At 39.4% G+C, this 6,140-nt stretch overlaps 1 protein-coding gene across 1 annotated transcript in view; it reads left to right on the top strand.

The window, feature by feature from the left end:
- The window catches only part of LOC102309114 (protein O-mannosyl-transferase TMTC1), a gene marked incomplete at its 5' end in the record, with an annotated part of 19,119 nt that overhangs the window by 741 nt on the left and 12,238 nt on the right, over positions 1-6,140 (top strand).

Genomic DNA, 6,140 nt, shown 5'->3' with positions numbered 1-6,140 from the left:
CGGACATAAAAAAGTGGTATCGTGCCATCTCTATATATAGTATCAAACTAAAAGCCTTAAGACAACTTTTAGATGTGTGAGGGTCGCAGTCTTTAAAAGTTTAAAGTCTTCCAGTGTTTGGTAGCCATTGTATAACTTTTACTCTTGGTAAAAAAAAACACCACACTGTGGTCATTTTGTTAAAACAAATGGCCAAACAGTCAAGTGACTTTGCCATGCAGCTCAACAACTAATGAACTTTATCTAAAAACGCTAGATTTGTATGTTCTGTTCAGAATGTGTACATGTCTGTGTTTTATACTTATGTTTTATACTTACTTATAAAACTAATGAAGAGTCCCAGGTATTTAACCTCCTTGTGTCCTCACAGCTGTAGACCCACCCTAGTCATGTGAGTCGTTAAGGGTCACATGAGCCAAGGTGTGAATCGCAGCATGGGTCATTAATGACGGTTCACAGTGGACATAGATAACCATCACTGAACAGAGGCCTATGATACCAGCTATCAGTCACATATAACACAGTCTTGAGATCCCTTCTCAGGTATTTCAATCCCCCACTCACACCTTGACCCATGTGACCTTAATAACTCACATGATGGCAGGTTGAGCAACATCTCCTTGGCCCCTTTGATGGCCCTGAATCACTCCCTAGTTTGGGTGATTCTTAATGACTTGATTACAGGATGGGTCAGTGGCTCTTAGGACCCCTTTCAAGGGGTTAAATGCCTGGGACTCCATCATCTGAAACATCTTGGATGGGAGGTGAAAAATCTTCATGAGTCAAAAAGAAGTAGAGTTGTCTTTATTTCAAACGCTTGAGACCACCATGACCTGGATGACTAAGAATGTAGACCTAAGATTTAAGTTTGTGAGAAGGTGTAAAAGGCTGTTCAGTAAAAACAGACTCCATGAACAAATGAAAGGTGATAACGGGGCTTTACCTTTGCCTAGCTCTACAATTTGAGCAAGAGCAGGGATAATGGAGCAGAGCTTGGTTAAGAATGCATGGAAACGTGTGAGGGAAGGGATAAATGAGCACTGAAAAAAGAGCATGTTAGATTTACTTAATTCAATAGTGGACACTGGTTGCACACAGATGTTTTGCTTTGGCAGAAACTTAAACAACTGAGGTTTAAAAGTCAAAACAACTTATTCATATTCAATAAACCTGTGCATTTTGTGTTGATAAAACACGATTGAAACATGTTTAGATGAAGTAAGTTGAGCTCTTGGAATATTTTAATCCTTCACAATTTTGTCACTTGTGGATTTGAACCCAGGACCTTCTTGCTGTGGGGCAACAGCACTAACGACCACGCTACCAAGCCAGGATTAACAAAGTTTATCAAGGCTTGATGCAGAATTTTCAGTACAATTTTGTCCTTGACAGGTTAAACCACAATAAATAGCAATACCATATACGTTGTGTATGTAGTTTTCTGCCTCTTATACCTCCTGTGATTTCCCTGCAGTTTGTAATCTCGTGTAATCTTGTGAATTTCATAAGTCCAGCAACTAACCACTCGTACTAGACTGTATCATGTCATCTCAACGAGATCAAATTAAGTTGTTGAATTTCATACAGATCCTAAATGATTTGATTATTTTCACCATAGAAACATGAAACTATTTTGTTCAAATTACAAGTTAGACTTTTGTAAATGTAACAACCACCCATTTTCCTTTTTTTCGGTATCACGAAAAAAAGTAGAGGCCTTCCTCAAACCACAATCCACAGTGCGCAAGCCAAAATCCCGTGCAAGATTTAACATTGCTGTATTATTGACTTACTTCACTTGAACTTGATATGAACAATTTAATATACCTTCTCTCCATATCATGCAGTTTCTACACTATATAGTTACACTTAACTTTAAAGCACGAGGCGATTGTGTTAAATACACGCACGATGCTTACATAAATCCAAGAGATGGGCAATCCCTTTTTTTCAGTGAGGAGTAATGGGTTAAGGACACAGTTAGCATATATGGGAAGGACCTGGTTTAGATTGGAAGTAGGTGATTAACGGTTATGGGTTAGAGAGCACTAGACAAACATGAGGACTTAAAAAAAGGTGCAGACTCAGGAAAGATTAAAGTGGTTTCAGTCTCCTCAGTCCTTAGTTAAATCTCACCACCTGCAGTCTGGTTGTCTGGAGGTTGCAGTGACCAGAATGCATTCAGTAAACCTGATAAACTTCATGGTAAGGCTGTACAACTATTCCTGTATAAATGAGCTGGTGAGCTTATTATGATGTCGCCAGCAGGTTTATCATACTGAAGATTGACACCATTTTTTTTTTAACCAACCAGCTGATTCTTTTCTTAGTGATATGATGATATGTCATTACCTCACAATATTTCATATAACTGGAAGTATATATTCTAAAAAATGATCATGGAAAACAGTTTCTGAGCTCAGGACAACCACACAATCTTCACTATCGATTTATAATATTTTTATTGGTTCTTGTAAAGCTCTTGTTGACTACTATTGCTCCACCACTATTGCTTTAGTGTAGTGATTTGCTCAAAAAGTGAAAAAGAAAACCCAGTTTGGAATTACTGGAGCGTTTTCTGAGTTAAGTTATTCATACAAAACTCTAATCAAAAGAAGATGAATAAAAACTGAAATAATGACAGCGAGTCAGATTACTAAGAAGGCAAGGTCTATTTATACACTTTAGTCCTGGTGATAAATTATGGTATTTATAATACTGTTTGACCAACTGTTGAAAAGTGCACTGCCCTCAGTTATAGTGAGGAAGTGGCTCACTGGTAGGAATGAAATGAGTTACAGCAAGCGTGGGAGTAGCGTGTCACGGAAACCAATCACAGTGCCGAGTACAGTAGCAGATGTTCTTTCACACCAAAAGACACATTTCCTTCTGAGACACCTCCTGCCTCTGTGGTTACACATGAGGCAGAAAGTGTTGAAACTGTATGGAAGCAGTGAAGTTGAAATATGAACTGTTAAGAGAAAAGCAAAGAAAATGAAAAGCCATATACTCTCAACACAAAAGAAAAACAGTTTCCTTTTTATTTCTTAGGCTTAGATAAGACCCAAACAAACAATCTCATATCGCTGATAAATATTTGGCAGTGGCATTTATCTTTAATAACAGGAAACATTGCAGCGATGAAATGGAAAATGTCCTTTGCCAAAAACCCAGTGGGCTATACTGAAATGTATTTACAGGAACAAAACAAAGAAATACATCAGTGTCTTGAATATCTTCCTTCTGAAATAGTTCACAGTGGCACCTGTCCTCAATGAAGTTTCTGATTTCTGAAAGATAAATGCATATATATATCGAAGAGTACAGAACATTTATCACCAACCTCATCCCTGTCATATATTCTAAGCACTGATGTGCTCATTTTAAAATTTCTAATAAATAACTCGAAGCACGCTTGCAGAAGCCTTATGTTATTTCTAGCTCTGCAATAGAACTAAATTACAGTGCTAGACCTGTGATGTGTTTGTTTTGTCACTAAAATACTATTTTTAAGATAGTGATGTAAACCAAAGTGCTCTGGTATAGCCTTTTCCTCCAGTTCATGTCATAAAAGCACAGAATTTATGTTGCTTTCAAACCCTATGGGCTATTTTATTCAATCCGTTTCTACTAAAAGCCTTACCAACCAAAGCTGTAAAAGGCCATTTCTTGCAGCAGGGACATGAGCACAAGTCCATTTACTTAGGCTGAATTTTTAGCTACTTGAAACTGAACAGCTAGATGCTACTTTACGCACATCGCAGAGGAAATATATTGACCACCATGTTTTACAGCACGGTGGCACGGTGGTTAGCACTGTTGCCGCACAGCAAGAAGGTCCTGAGTACAATTCCTCCATCAGGCCGGGGTCTTTCTGTGTGGAGTTTGCATGTTCTCCCCATGTTTGCGTGGGTTCTCTCCGGGTACTCCGGCTTCCTCCCACCGTCCAAAGACATGCAGCTTGTGGGGATAGGTTAATTGATTAATCTAAATTGTCACTAGGTGTGAATGTGCGAGTGAATGCGAGTGTGAATGGTTGTCTGTCCCTATGTGTTAGCCCTGCGACAGACTGGCGACCTGTCCAGGGTGTACCCTGCCTTTCGCCCTATGACAGCTGGGATAGGCTCCAGCGCCCCCCGCGACCCTGAAAAGGATAAGCGGAAGCGAATGGATGGATGGATGGATGGACCATGTTTTACATCTCTGGATCTGTGAGGCATGTTTCATGCTATGTCCCCAGAGACTTAAATATATGATGTAGTATTATTACTTACTTGGTAATAATAAAAGGGGCACTTCTGCTGCATGAGTTGAAATGATATATTTATACTTGAAGCATATTGAAAAGTTCTAGAGATTATTACAAGTAATAGTTTGAAGGACTTTAATTTGTCCTCAGCATCTGAATACTAACAGCTGAGTACTCCTTTGACTGCAATGATCTTGAGAATGTGTATCTTTTGATTCTATTGTTGACACTGAATGTGCTGCTGCAAAGCACATCCTCGGGTGTCATGTAATGCTAATTTGTCAGATGCTGTCTATGTTACACAAAAGCTGTACTTTGGCAGCAGTCCTTTGTGCATCTGCCATGGTAAGAGCCAAAAGACTGTGGTTCACATACGCTTTGGATCTTTGTGTTTTGTTCTTTAGTGCATTTTAATTTTAATTTTTACACCTTAGTGCAAAAGGCTGATGGGGTATTGTTGTCACTCTGCCCTGCAGGTGAGAGGGTGGTGTGGACTCTCAAGATTCTGAGAGTATGTTTCAAATTGATTCCACTGATACTACTAAGAAACTGTTCGAATCTCAGTGACCTCAACCTCAAGGTCGAGGTCACAGGTCAAGTTTTCTAAAAATCTTGTGAGAGCAATAACATGAGAACGAGGAGATGTAGAATGACAGGCTCATTTTCACCACTGCCATAACCTGACCAGTTTCTTCATGTTGTTGACGTGTCAGCAGCTTGGGCAGAATGGCAGGCATGAGTACACTCACACTCGTTTGACAAACTTTGCTTCACAAACCAACTTAGACTAAAACTACATTAAAAAAATGGAAATATTAAAAGCAACTTTAATAAAATGTTTAATAAAGTTGCTTTCAATAACTTGAACTGTAGATGTAATGTATAGAATATTTAAGTGAAAGCTGAATCATAATGTGGGGGAGAGAAAAACTGACTAATGAACTACTGATGATCTTAAAGCAGCCTTTTTTTAATGACCGTCATGCAGCTGAGCGATCACATACTGTTGCCCTGACATTCCTAAACCTAAGACTGCTGTGGCCAATTAGGAAATCAGAAAGTCTTCTGCGGTGCGCCCAAACCTTTGATCAAAACTCTGTTTGTCAGACGAGCAGAAGATGAAGTAGTTGCTTCTTTATGTTTTCACTGAAACATTTTCATCTCATGACTGTTGTTGAGGTTGATTCTCCTGAACATCATTACATCTGGCACCAGCTCAGTTTCAGCTCTTTCCTACTATTGACAAGTGATATAAGAAAGTTTTCAGGCTTAATAATAATACATTGCACGGTGGTTAGCTCCATCACCTCACAGCGACTGGTGTCTTTCTGTGTGGACATTTTACCCCTATGCCTTCTAAAGTTCTCTCCAGGTACTCCGGCTTCCTCCCACAGTTACACGCATGTGTCAGGTTATTAATTGGTGATTTAAATTGGCTGTACAGGTAGGTGTAAGCATGAATGGTTATCTGTCTCTGTGATAGACTAGCAACCTATTCAGGGTGTACCCTGCCTCTCTCCCTATGACAGCTGTGATAGGCTCCAGCCACAATGACCCTGAACCAGGTAAGTATCAGTGCTTTATTTTAAACCCTACAAAACAAAATAAACATATTTGCTTTTTGTAAATGACTTCATGGCCCATCTAAGGTGTCCTTACAGCCCATCAGGGGACTGAGCACCACACTCTGAGAATCGCTGCTGTAGACTAACAGCTGGATGTTATTTAAGAGTTTATTTGGAAGTCTGACTGGCTGCACAACTATTAATCAGAGAAACATCTGCCAGTGTTATATCCAGTGTTGGGACTAACGCGTTATTAAGTAACACGTTACAGTAACTACGTTATTATTGTGGTAACGAGCACGGTAACTAGTTATTATGCCAAAACC

The sequence above is a fragment of the Haplochromis burtoni genome, unplaced genomic scaffold, assembly GCF_018398535.1.
Source record: "Haplochromis burtoni strain Fernald_Lab_line unplaced genomic scaffold, NCSU_Asbu1 Contig_1215, whole genome shotgun sequence".
NCBI classification, from domain to species: domain Eukaryota; kingdom Metazoa; phylum Chordata; class Actinopteri; order Cichliformes; family Cichlidae; genus Haplochromis; species Haplochromis burtoni.
Note: the sequence above shows the minus strand (reverse complement) of the source record. Positions and strands in the feature narration are given on the sequence as shown.